Source organism: Pteronotus mesoamericanus, unplaced genomic scaffold, assembly GCF_021234165.1.
Source record: "Pteronotus mesoamericanus isolate MK-2021 breed Mesoamerican mustached bat unplaced genomic scaffold, CSHL_Meso_final scaffold_36, whole genome shotgun sequence".
Lineage (NCBI taxonomy): Eukaryota > Metazoa > Chordata > Mammalia > Chiroptera > Mormoopidae > Pteronotus > Pteronotus mesoamericanus.
The window spans coordinates 24,123,283-24,135,901 of record NW_026555313.1 but is presented as its reverse complement, the minus strand read 5'-3'; positions in this window follow the sequence as shown (position 1 = coordinate 24,135,901).

Below are 12,619 nucleotides of genomic sequence, written 5' to 3'. Positions count from 1 at the left end.
GTAGCCTGAAGGATCCCAGTGTGGACTCCTCCCCCTTAGGGCAGCAGTGTGAAAGGACCCAATAGTCCCACTCTCAGGAGAGACTCGGACCCGCGCTGAGCTGTCTAAGGTGCCCTGCTGAGTTCAGAGAGAATAGATTAACAGCTGAAGGAGACATCTACAGACAGCAGATTCCTGGAAGTCTCGAACAGACTGCCTAAGGTCAGACAGGGGCAACATCTGACATCAACAGAGGCAGAGCCAGAAAATAAAAACAGCGGTCTCCAACCATAGAAGTTCCCACCACAAAGTCAGGAAATCAACAGATCAATTTAAGAAGCAGAAGCAAAAAAAGAGTCTCACAATAATGGGAAGACAAAGAAATAGACACCACTTAAAGGGAAAGGAGGAATCCCCAGAAAGAGAACTAAATGAAATAGAGGCAAGGGAACTATCAGATATTGAGTTCCAAACAATGGTTCTAAGCAAGGTCAATGAGCTCAGAGAGAATTACCAAACATTACAGGGAAGCTACGAGGCCTTACTGCAAACTATATCAGTATGAAAAAGGACATAGAAACTATCAAGAAGACACAAGAGGAAATGAAGAATACAATTTCTGAACTGAAGAACACAGTAGAAGGAATCAAAAGCAGGCTGGATGAAGCCGAGGATCGAATCAGTGAGATGGAGGGCAAGGTAGAAAGAAGCTCCCAGAAAGAACAAGAAATGGAAAAAAGACTCAAAAAGAATGAAGAGGCATTCAGGGAAATGCAGGACAACCTGAAACGCAATAATACCCACATAATAGGGATACCAGAAAGAGAAGAAGAGGGGCAAGGGATAGAGAACCTCCTTGAAAAAGTAATGATGGAAAATTTCCCCAATTTGAGGAGAGAAAGGCTCTCATGGATCCAGGAGGCACAGAGGGCCCCACTCAAGAAGGACCCAAGGAGGCCCACTGCAAGACACATCATCATTAAAAGGGCAAATGTCAAAGACAAAGAGAGAATCCTCAAGGCAGCAAGGGAGAAGGAGAAAGTAACATACAAGGGGGCCCCGATACACCTAGGAGCTGACTTCTCAACAGAAACACTACAAGCCAGAAGGGAATGGCAACCAATATTCCAAGTAATGAAAAGCAAGGGCCTACAACCAAGGCTGCTCTACCCAGCAAGGCTCTCAATTAAAATAGAAGGGGAAACAAGGAGTTTCCTAGACAAAAGAAGGCTAAAAGAATACATCTCTACCAAACCAGCACTACAAGATGTGCTAAAAGGATTGGTTTAAGAAGATGAAATAAAAGAGTGAGAAAGAGAAAAACACAGGTACAAAGAGAAAAAAAGAATAGGTTTCTAACAGTAATAACTCTCAATGTAAATGGACTAAATGCCCCAATCAAAAGACACAGGATAGCTGAATGGATAAGAAAACATGACCCACACATATGCTACCTACAAGATACCCACCTCAGACCTGCACATATTGAAAGTAAAGGGATTGAAAAAAATATTCCAAGCAAATTGGCAAGAGAAGAAACCAGGGGTTGCAATACTTATATCAGACAAAATAGAGTTCAAAACAAAGGTCATAAAAAGAGATCCTGACGGGCACTCTATAATATTTAACGGAAGAATCTATCAAGAAGACATCAACATTGTAGACTTACATGCTCCCAATATAGGAGCCCCCAAGTATATAAGGAAAATCTTGGACGACTTCAAAAAAGATATATACAGCAACACACTGATAGTAGGGGATTTCAACACCCCACTGTCAAAAATGGACAGATCTTCCAAACAAAAATCAATAAGGATATTGTGGAGCTGAATGACGCACTGAATCAAATAGACTTAACTGACATATATAGAACCTTACAACCCAAAGGAACAAAATACACATTCTTTTCAAATGCACATGAACTTTTTCAAAGATAGACCACATGATAGGACACAAAGCAAACCTCTGCAAATTCAGGAAAATTGAAATAATACCAAACATTTTCCCGGACCACAAGGCCTTGAAACTCGAAATCAACCTCAAAGAGACACTTCAAAAACTTGCAAACTCATGGAGACTGAACAGTACACTATTAAACAATGAATGGGTCAATAAGGAGATAAGAGAAGATATCAAAAAATTTCTGGAAACAAATGAAAATGAACAGACAACAGTCCGAAACCTATGGGACACAGCAAGGGCAGTCCTGAGAGGGAAGTTCATAGCAATACAGGCCTACCTAAAAAAGATAGAAACATTTCAAATAAAAGACCTAACACTACAACTTCAAGAACTGGAGAAACAACAACAAATAAATCCCAGAGAAAGTAGAGGAAGGAAATAGTCAAAATTAGAGCAGAATTAAATGACATAGAGACAAAAGGAACAATTCAGAGGATCAACCAATCCAGAAGATGGTTCTTTGAAAAGATAAATAAAATTGACAAGCCTTTAAGCAGACTCATCAAGACAAAAAGGGAGAGGACCCAAATTAATAATGTCAGAAATGAAAGAGGAGAAATAACAACTGATGCCACACAAATACAAATGATCATCAGAAACTATTAGGAACAATTATATGCCAAGAAATTTGAAAATATTCATGAAATGGGCAAATTTTTAGAAAAGTATAATCTTCCAACACTGAAGGAGGAAGAAACAGAAAGCTTGAACAGACCCATAACAGCTGGGGAAATGGAAGCAGTAATCAAGAAACTCCCGGCACACAAAAGCCCAGGGCGGAACGGTTTCATAGGAAAATTTTACGAAACATTTAAGGAAGAGCTAACCGCTGTCCTTCTCAGACTATTCCAAAAAACCCAAGAGGAGGGAAGACTCCCAGACTCCTTCTATGAGGCCAGCATCACCCTGATCCCAAAACCAGATAAAGACCCTACAAAGAAAGAAAACTACAGGCCAATTTCGCTGATGAACATAGATGCTAAAATCCTCAACAAAATATTGGCAAACCGCATCCAGCAATACATTAAAAAGATTATCCACCACGATCAAGTGGGATTCATCCCAGGGATGCAGGGATGGTTCAATATATGCAAATCAGTAAACGTGATACATCACGTAAATAAAAGAAAAGACAAAAACCTCATGATCATCTCGATAGATGCAGAAAAAGCATTTGATAAGGTACAGCACCCATTTATGATCAAAACACTCAGCAAAATGGGAATAAATGGGGCATTCCTCAACATAATAAAGGCCATATATGAAAAACCTACAGCCAATATCATACTCAAAGGACAAAAACTGAAAGCTTTCCCACTAAGATCGGGAACACGACAACGATGTCCGCTCTCACCACTTCTTTTCAACATCGTATTGGAAGTCCTAGCCACAGCGGTCAGACAAGAGAAAGAGAGAAAAGGCATCCAAATAAGAAAGGAGGAAGTAAAGCTATCATTGTTTGCAGATGACATAATAGTGTACATAGAGAACCCTGTCGACTCTACCAAAAAACTCCTCAACCTAATAAGTGAATTTGGCAAAACAGCAGGATACAAAGTCAACATTCAGAAATCAAAGGCATTTTTGTACACCAGCAAGGCAATAGAAGGAGAAGAAATCAGAGAAAAAATACCATTCAATATAGCAAGGAGAAAAATAAAGTACCTAGGCATAAATTTAACCAAAGAGGTAAAAGACCTGTACGCAGAAAAGTATACAACATTGAAAAAAGAAATTAAGGAAGACACAAATAAATGGAAGCATATACCGTGCTCATGGATTGGAAGAATTAATATCATCAAAATGTCCATACTACCCAAAGCAATTTATAGGTTCAACGCAATCCCTATTAAGATACCAATGACATATTTCACAGAAATAGAACAGACATGTCACAAATTTATATGGAACCATAAACGACCCCGAATAGCCACAGCAATTTTGAGAAAGAAACACAAAGTAGGAGGGATCACAGTACCGGACATCAAACTGTACTACAAAGCCACTATACTCAAAACAATCTGGTGCTGGCACAAGAACAGACCCATAGACCAGTGGAACAGAAAAGAAAGCCCAGAAATAAGCCCAGGTCTCTATGGGCATCTAATCTTTGACAAAGGGGGCAGAAGCATAAAATGGAGCAATAATAGCCTCTTCAACAAATGGTGTTGGGAGAGCTGGACGGCTACATGCAAAAAATTGAAATTGGATCATCAGCTGACACCATACACAAAAATCAACTCAAGATGGATAAAAGACTTAAATATAAGTCGCAACACCATCAAAGTCCTAGAGGAGAACATTGGCAGGAAACTCTCAGATAGCCCACGCAGCAATTTTTTTCACTGATATGTCTCCTAAAGCAAGGGACATAAAGGAAAGAATAAACAAGTGGGACCTCATCAAAATAAGAAGCTTCTGCACGGCAAAAGAAAACATCAGCAAAATGAAAAGGGAGCCAACCCTATGGGAAAATATATTCGCTAATGATACATCAGATAGAGGTTTGATCTCCAATATATATAAAGAACTCACTCGACTCCACTCCAAGAAGACAAACGATCCAATCAAAAAATGGGCTAAGGACCTGGGCAGACGCTTTTCCAAGGAGGAGATACAGAAGGCCCAGAGGCATTTGAAAGGATGCTCAGCATCACTAGCCATCAGAGAAATGCAGATCAAAACCACAGTGAGGTACCACCTCACACCGGTCAGAATGGCCATCATAAACAGATCCACAAACAACAGGTGCTGGCGAGGCTGTGGAGAAAAGGGAGCCCTAGGACACTGTGGGTGGGAATGCAGACTGGGGCAGCCATTGTGGAAAGCAGTGTGGAATTTCCTCAAAATGCTGAAAATGGAACTGCCTTTTGATCCGGTGATTCCCCTGCTGGGACTATACCCTAAGAACACCAAAACTCCAATTCAAAAGAACCTATGCACCCCAATGTTCATAGCAGCACAATTGACAATAGCCAAGTGTTGGAAGCAACCTAAATGCCCATCAGTAGATGATTGGATCAAAACATCATGGTACATATCCACAATGGAATACTACGCAGCAGAAAGAAAAAAAGAACTACAAAACTTTGCGACAGCATGGATGGAACTGGAGAACATTATGCTAAGTGAAATAAGCCAGGGGGTGAAAGACAAATACCCTATGATCTCACCTATAAGTGGAACCTAACCAACAATACAAAGATGCAAGGAAAATATGACCAGCAACACTGAAAGGAAGAGAAATCAACAGAGACAAGAGGGAAGGGGGGGGCGGGGAAATGGAAGGGAAGGGGAAAGTCAAGGAACATATAGCAAGGACTCATGGACAAAACCAAAGGGGAAGAGCTGAGGGAGGGAAGGAGGGAGGGGGCAAGGGAAAGTGGTCGGGGGGAGGCAGAGACAAATGTATTTAACAAATAAATAAATAAATAAATAAATAAATAAATAAATAAATAAATAAAAATTTAAAAAAATAATCTAACCCTATAGCTTACAGCTTCAAGAACTGGTGAAACAACCGACAAAGCCCAGAGCAAGTAGAAGGAAGGAAATAATCAAGATCAAAGTAGAACTAAATGACATATAGACTAAAAGAACAATTCAAAGGATCAACAAAATCAGGAGTTGGTTCTTTGAAAAGATAATCAATACAACAAGCCTTCAAGTGGGCTCATCACACAAAAAAAAGGGAGAGGACCCACATAAAATCTGAAATGAAAGAAGAGAAATTACCACCAATGCCACAGAAATACAAAGGATTGTAAGAAATTACTATGAACAACTATATGCCAAGAAATTTGAAAACTTGGGTGAAATGGACTAGTTTCTAGAAAAATATAATCTTCCAAAACTGAATGAAAAAGAAGCAGAAAGCCTGAGCAGACCAATAAGAGCTGGTGAAATTGAAGCAGTAATCAAAAAACTCCCAGCACACAAAATCCTTGGTTTGGATGGTTTCACAGGAGAATTTTACAAAACATTTAAGGAAAAGCTAACCCCTATCCTTCTCAGACTGTACCAAAATATCCAAGAAGAAGGATGACTCCCAAACTCTTTCTATGAGGTCAGCACCATCCTAATTCCAAAACCAGATAGAGACACAACAAAGAAAGAAAACTACAGACCAATATAGTTGATGAACTTAGACACTAAAATCCCCAACAAAATATTGGCAAACCGCATCCAGCAATACATTAAAAAGATCATCCACCATGAACAAGTGGGATTCATCCCTGGGTTGCAAAGTTGGTACAACATTAACAAATTAATAAACATAATACATTACATACACAAAAGGAAAGACAAAAAGCACATGATCATATCAATAGCAGCCGAAAAAGCATTTGATAAGGGACAGCACCCATTTATGATTAAAAAAACACTCAGCAAAGTGGGAATTGAGGGCGCATACATCAACACAGTAAAGACCCGATATAAGAAACCTACTGCCAACCCCATACTCAAGGGCAAAAACTAAAAGCTTTCTGACTAAGATCAGGGTCAAGACAAGGGTGTCTGCTCTCACAACTTCTATTCAACATAGTATTGGAAGTTCTAGCCACAGCGATCACACAAGAAAGAGAAATAAAAGGCATCCAAATTGGAAAGGAGGAAGTAAAAATGTCATTGTTTGCAGATGACATAATAGTGTACAAAGAAAACCCTATAGACTCCACCAAGAAACTGCTCAGTCTGATAAGTGAGTTTGGCAAAGCAGTGGGATACAAAGTCAATACTCAGAAATTGAAGGCATTTTTGTACACCAACAATGAAATATCAGAAACAGAAATCAGGAAAAAAATTCCATTTGTTATAGCAACACGAAAAATTAACTACCTAGGAAAAACATAGCCAAGGAGGTAAAGACCTGTACACAGAAAACTGCACAACGCTGAAGAAAGAAATTAAGGAAGACACAAATAACAAAACATACCGGGTTCATGGATTGCAAGAATTAACATCATCAAAATGTCCATACTATCCAAAGCAATTTATATGTTCAATGCAATCCCTATTAAAATACCAATGACATATTTCACAGATACAGAACAAGTATTTCAAAATTTTACATGGAACCATAAACAACCCTGAATAGCTGCTGCATTTTGAGAATGAGGAACAAAGTAGGAGGAATTATAATACCTGACATCAAACTATTGTAAAAATAGCCTCCTCGACAAATAGTGTTGGGTGATCTGGACAGCTACATGCAATAAAATAAAACTCAACCGCCAACTTACATCATACACAAAAATAAACTCAACATGGATAAAAGTCTTAAATTTAAGTTGGGACACCATAAAAGACCTAGAGAAGAACATAGTCAGGAAAATCTCAGGTGTTCCATGCAGCAATGTTTTCACCAATATTTCCCATAGAGCAAGGGATATAAAGGAAAGAATAAACAAATGGGACTTCATCAAAATAAAAGTATTCTGCATGGCTAAAGAAAACATCAGAGAAATGAAACGAGAACCAACCGTATGGGGAAAATATATTTGCCAATGATGCCTCAGATAAGGGTTTGATCTCCAAAATATATAGAGAACTCACATGACTCCACTCCAGAAAGACAAACAATCCAATTGAAAAATGGGCAAAGGACCTGAAGAGACACTTCTCCAAGGAGGACATACAAAGGGCCCAGAGACATATGAAAGGGTGCTAAGCATCACTAGCCATCAGAGAGACGCAAATTAAAACCACAGTGAGATACCACTTCACGCCAATCAAAATGGCTATCATAAACAAATCCAAAAACAATAAGTGCTTGGTAGGTTGTGGAGAAAATGAACCTTAGTACATTGGTTGGAATGCAGACTGATGCAGCCACTGTGGAAAACAGTACAGAATTTCCTTTAAAAAACTAAAAATAGGAATGCCTTTTGACCTGGCAATTCCACTGCTGGGATTATACCCTAAGAATCCTGAAACACCAGTTCAAAAGAACCTATGCACCCCAGCGTTCATTGCAGCACAATTTACAATAACCAAGTGTTGGAAGCAACCTAAATGCCCATCAGTAAATGAATGGATCAAAAAACTATGGTACATTTATACAAGTGAATACTATGCAGCACAGAGAAAGAAGGAACTTCTACCCTTCATGGCAACATGGATGGAACTGGAGAGCATTATGCTAAGTAAAATAAGCCAGGTGGTGAAAGACAAATACCATATGATCTCACCTATAAGTGGAACCTAATCAACAAAACAAACAAGCAAGCAAAATATAACCAAAGACACTGAAATAAAGAACAAACTGACAGTAACAAGAGGGGTTGGGGTCGGGGGGTAACAGGAGAAAGAATGGGAAGGGCCCTCCAGGAACTCATATAAAGGACCCATGTACGTAGCTCAAGGTGGGTAGGATTGAGTGTGGGTGGTAGGGGTGGGTGGTGTGGGGGCAAGTTGTGGCAGGAAAATGGAGACAACTGTACTTGAACAACAATAAAAAAATGGAAAAATTAAAACCATGCAAATAATGAGAAAAAAACAAGGTATAATTTTTCTCAGCAGAATCCAGTGCTTTCCCACAGGCCAGTCCTTCTTTATCCAACTCTGGCAATATCAGACACCATCCCCATCTAGCTCTAGGTAGCCTGCTAGAGGTCAAAAGTGATCCACAGTCTGTGGCTGTCTCCTTTTGGCTTGGCTGCATCTGGGATGGTCCCCACTGCTCTGCTCTGCTGGCTTTTCAGGAGCACAAGGCCCAGGAGTGAGTCATCCAATGTCCAAAAACACCGCAGGTGCCACCTCCACGTGCCTCTATCTGCAGTTCTGCCATTAATCTTAGCCTTTATGCTCATCGGTCTTACTGAGAGAGCTTCTGTGCATTCAAGAGGATGGACCCCCTGAATCTCCCCTTGCTGGCTTTGTTCAGACTTCAGGAAAGATGGTGGGTGTGTTCCCCTGCCCTTGCGCCACATGTCTTCGTCTGTCCCAGACTACTTCCAACAATGTACAGTTTCTGATTACTTAGCTCTCCATTTCATGTGAGGAGCCAATCTGTGTCAAAGGATCAGCTCTTTTCTGCCTGGCACTATGGCAGCTCTGGATAGGAGCTGAGGCTGGGCAGGGCCCTGATTTCCCTTGCTGCTCCAATTTCTGAAATCTATGTATTCTCTGGTTTCAGTGGAATAGAGCCTAAGGAAACAGCATGTCTTGTTGCAGCTGAAAAAAGTTCAGAAAGGTCTCCCTGGGCATCTCCATTTCTTTCCCCTGCAGATATGTTCCCAGCAGGGGCTCCTGAGCCTGGCTGCACAGTTCTGCAGGAGGCAGGTGAGCATGCTCTTCCCTTCCTAGATGTTTTTACTCTGCAGCGGTGGCAGTGGGGGAGAGGGGGGTCTGTCTGGCTGCAAAGAATTTCTGGCACTCCTCTTGCCCATCTAACTCCCAACCCATTGCCTTTGTAGGAGACACAGTCCAGAACCCTGTGTTCTGCACAGCCTCTGGCCTGCTAGCTGAGTTGGGTGGGGCCCAGCAAACCCCTTGTTGTACAACTCTCTAAACTCCCTGTCCAGCTGGATTCAGTGGAAAGGAACTGTGCTTTCAATCTGGTCTCTTTGCTGGAAGAGCAGCTGTATTTAAGATCTTTTCCCAGCCACGTTTCAGCTCCTTTTTAAAAGACTCTATCTGGTACTCATACCACAGTACTGAATCTCTATCTGATTCTCTGTGCATACTCCAGCCCCACAAAACAACATGTCTTTCACAGTCATGGCTGGCTGCAGCCCGTCAGTGCCTCTGACAGACCCAACCTGATCATTGTAGGAAATTAAGTCCCTATTTGGAACTCTCCGGATTGGTGCTACCATTATAGATGGGTTGTTCACTGTGTGCATGTAGCCTGGGTCTCCCAGACTCTATATATCCTCCCAAGCCTCTCCCAGTTAGAGTTGGGGATCCCTGTGTGAGACTAGGGCCTCCTGCTCCAAGATGGGAGGGAACTCCAAAGCTGTGATTTCTGTCTGGTCTCTCCACTACTGCAGACACCATGCACAGGGTATTTCCCCTTCAACTTATAACACCTCCTTACTAGATGGTACAAAGCATCTTATGTACTCCTTGGCTTCAAAATTTCATATCAGCTAAGATTCTATTGATTGTTGGGATTAATAGTCAGAAGATCAGCTGAAAATCAGAGGTTGGGGCAAGAGCAAGTGGATTCAGCTTCCACCTACTTGGCTGTGATTGTAGGGTCTCCTTGAATTGTTTAAAAATTGTTATCCTCTTCCTCTCAATCTATGGTCCCTGAAGTGCAGGCCTGTTTTCTGAGGCCAGCTGTTGCAAGGTGGTGGGAGAAAAGGTTTCAACAGTGGCTCACATATGCAGCAGGTGAAGGGAGCACAGGTCACATGCTTGGTGGTGTTGAAGAAAGAACTTCACGGGTTTCCATCTCTTCCTGTGCTCTCTTTCTCTAAGTGGGCCAATGAACAGAAAACCTTTCCCTTCACTCCTCTGTATCTAACATAACCCATTGACGTTAGATGCCACTGGCCCTGTATTATTGCAGACTGGACCACTGAAGCAGGCGTAGAATGCCCTCTTCCCACACCCCATGTTATTATTCACTTCCTGAGCTCTGAAAGGAAGACAGTCTATGGGAATATCTGCCTCTTCCTGTACCTCATCTGTACATGCAAGGTAGGCCTGGAGGCCTGGAGGCCTGGAGGTCAGCACCTGGCTGACCCAGAAAGGGACACTCCAAGTCTGCTCTGTTGGTATATAAGGATTCCACAAATTTAAAGAACAAGGGTCACATCATAACTTCAGATCTAAATCTTCAAATTTAGCTTTTATCAGAGAATCCAATATTGAAAGTTAGAGATATGGAACATACATCCAAATTTTCCTGGGATAGTCCCAGTTTATGCTTTTTTTTTGGCATAGTTATTAAATGTCTCCTTTCATTCTCAAAAGTTTCCCAATTTGGACAATAAATTATAGGGTGCATATGCAGATTAAGGAAATATGCACTTACCCTCTCTGTGGCTGGTATAATTTTTTTTCCTTCATAATGAGATTGCTGAAAACAAAAGACCAGACAACCCAAGGATTACAACAGACTCATAGCCAAAAAAGAAAAAAGAAAAAGAAAAAAATGGTGGGAGGAGGAATGTAGGAGTGTCAGAATGATGAAAGTGGAGGCTCCAGAGCAAGCAGTGATGGAGGGGAGTGTGAGTGATATGATTTGGGTTACCTAACCCCTTCCTGATGGTACAAGTGTCATGGCTTATCAATCCCTGGTTTTAGCAGAAGTCGTTGTTACCAGGGAAGGAAGCAGCAGGTCTGTCCTGCAGGGAAGTACATATTGCTCCAATCAGTTGTTTGCCTGGCTCCCAGCTGGCACCCACAAAACCCCAGGCATCCAGTACTCTCACCTTTCAATGTCTACCGTATACTTCTCACCTTGGCCTGCACCTCCAAATTTGTTCCCAGGACCTCCAACTTCTGCCCCTAGCCACATTCTAGCCTGCTCTTTTCCATGTGAAAAGAGACCTGCCTCTGAGGGAGAGACCTACAGGTACCCATGTACTGAGGATAAAAAAACACCAAGCCAAATGTGCCACACTTCTATACCGCATCCTCTAATTCAGTTTCTGGTTTTAGAAAGAGACACACATAAGAGAGAATTGAGTTAACCATAATCCTTGTTTCATAACAGCCTAGTAAGTGATTCATGCATGGCCCTTGTTTATTTATTTTAATAACATAAGGGACCCCCACTTAGGTATTACCTGACCCAAGAACTAGACTATTACCAGTAACCTATAAACTCCTCCCCGTTGATCCTCCTGACTCTCCTTACTCCCACCAGAGCCAACCAACCCTAAGCTAAATTTTGTGCTTGGCATTTCCTTGATTTGTATTGCAAAAAAAAAAAAAAAAAAAAAAAAGGTATCATATTGGACGTAGTCCTCTGGAACTTGCTTTTTCATATTTTTACTAAAACTTATCCATGTTGAACGTACAACTTCAACTCACCCATTCACTCCGTTACATAATACACCATTGTGTGAATATACCACATCTGGTTTGTCTATTAATCCACTGATGGACACTTTTGGCTATTGTGAATAATGCTGGTATCAACATAGGTGTATTGCCTTGTCTTTTGATGAAGAAATATGCTTATTTTTTTAAAGTCAGGTTTATTAAGCTATAAGTTACATTTACCCTTTTTAAGTATAACATTCTATAAATTCTGAAAACACATACAGTTATATCACAATCAAGACAGAGCATTTCTATCACTCCAAAAACTTCCTCTCTGTCCCCTTTGTAATCAGTCTCTTCCCTGGTAATACCCTGGTAATCAGTATTTGTTCTCTGTCCCTAGAGATTTGACTTTTCCAAAATGTGATATACATAGAATCACAGCTATTTGAGAAGAGCTTATTCCATTTATCACAATGCATTTGAGATTAATCCACATTGTTGCTTATATTTGCAATTCTTTAGTTTTTCATTGTATGGGTGAGCCTATAGTTGGTTTTATCCAGTTTACATTGTTTTCTAAGCTGAGGAACATGTGGTTGTTTCCAGTTTGGGACAATTACAAATAAAGCCACTATAAATTTTACATACAAGTTTTTGTGTGACATAAATTGTTGGGGTTTTTGTAAAGACTTTCTTGTGAGCATTTAATCTATTTACTTTAAAATTATTTTTA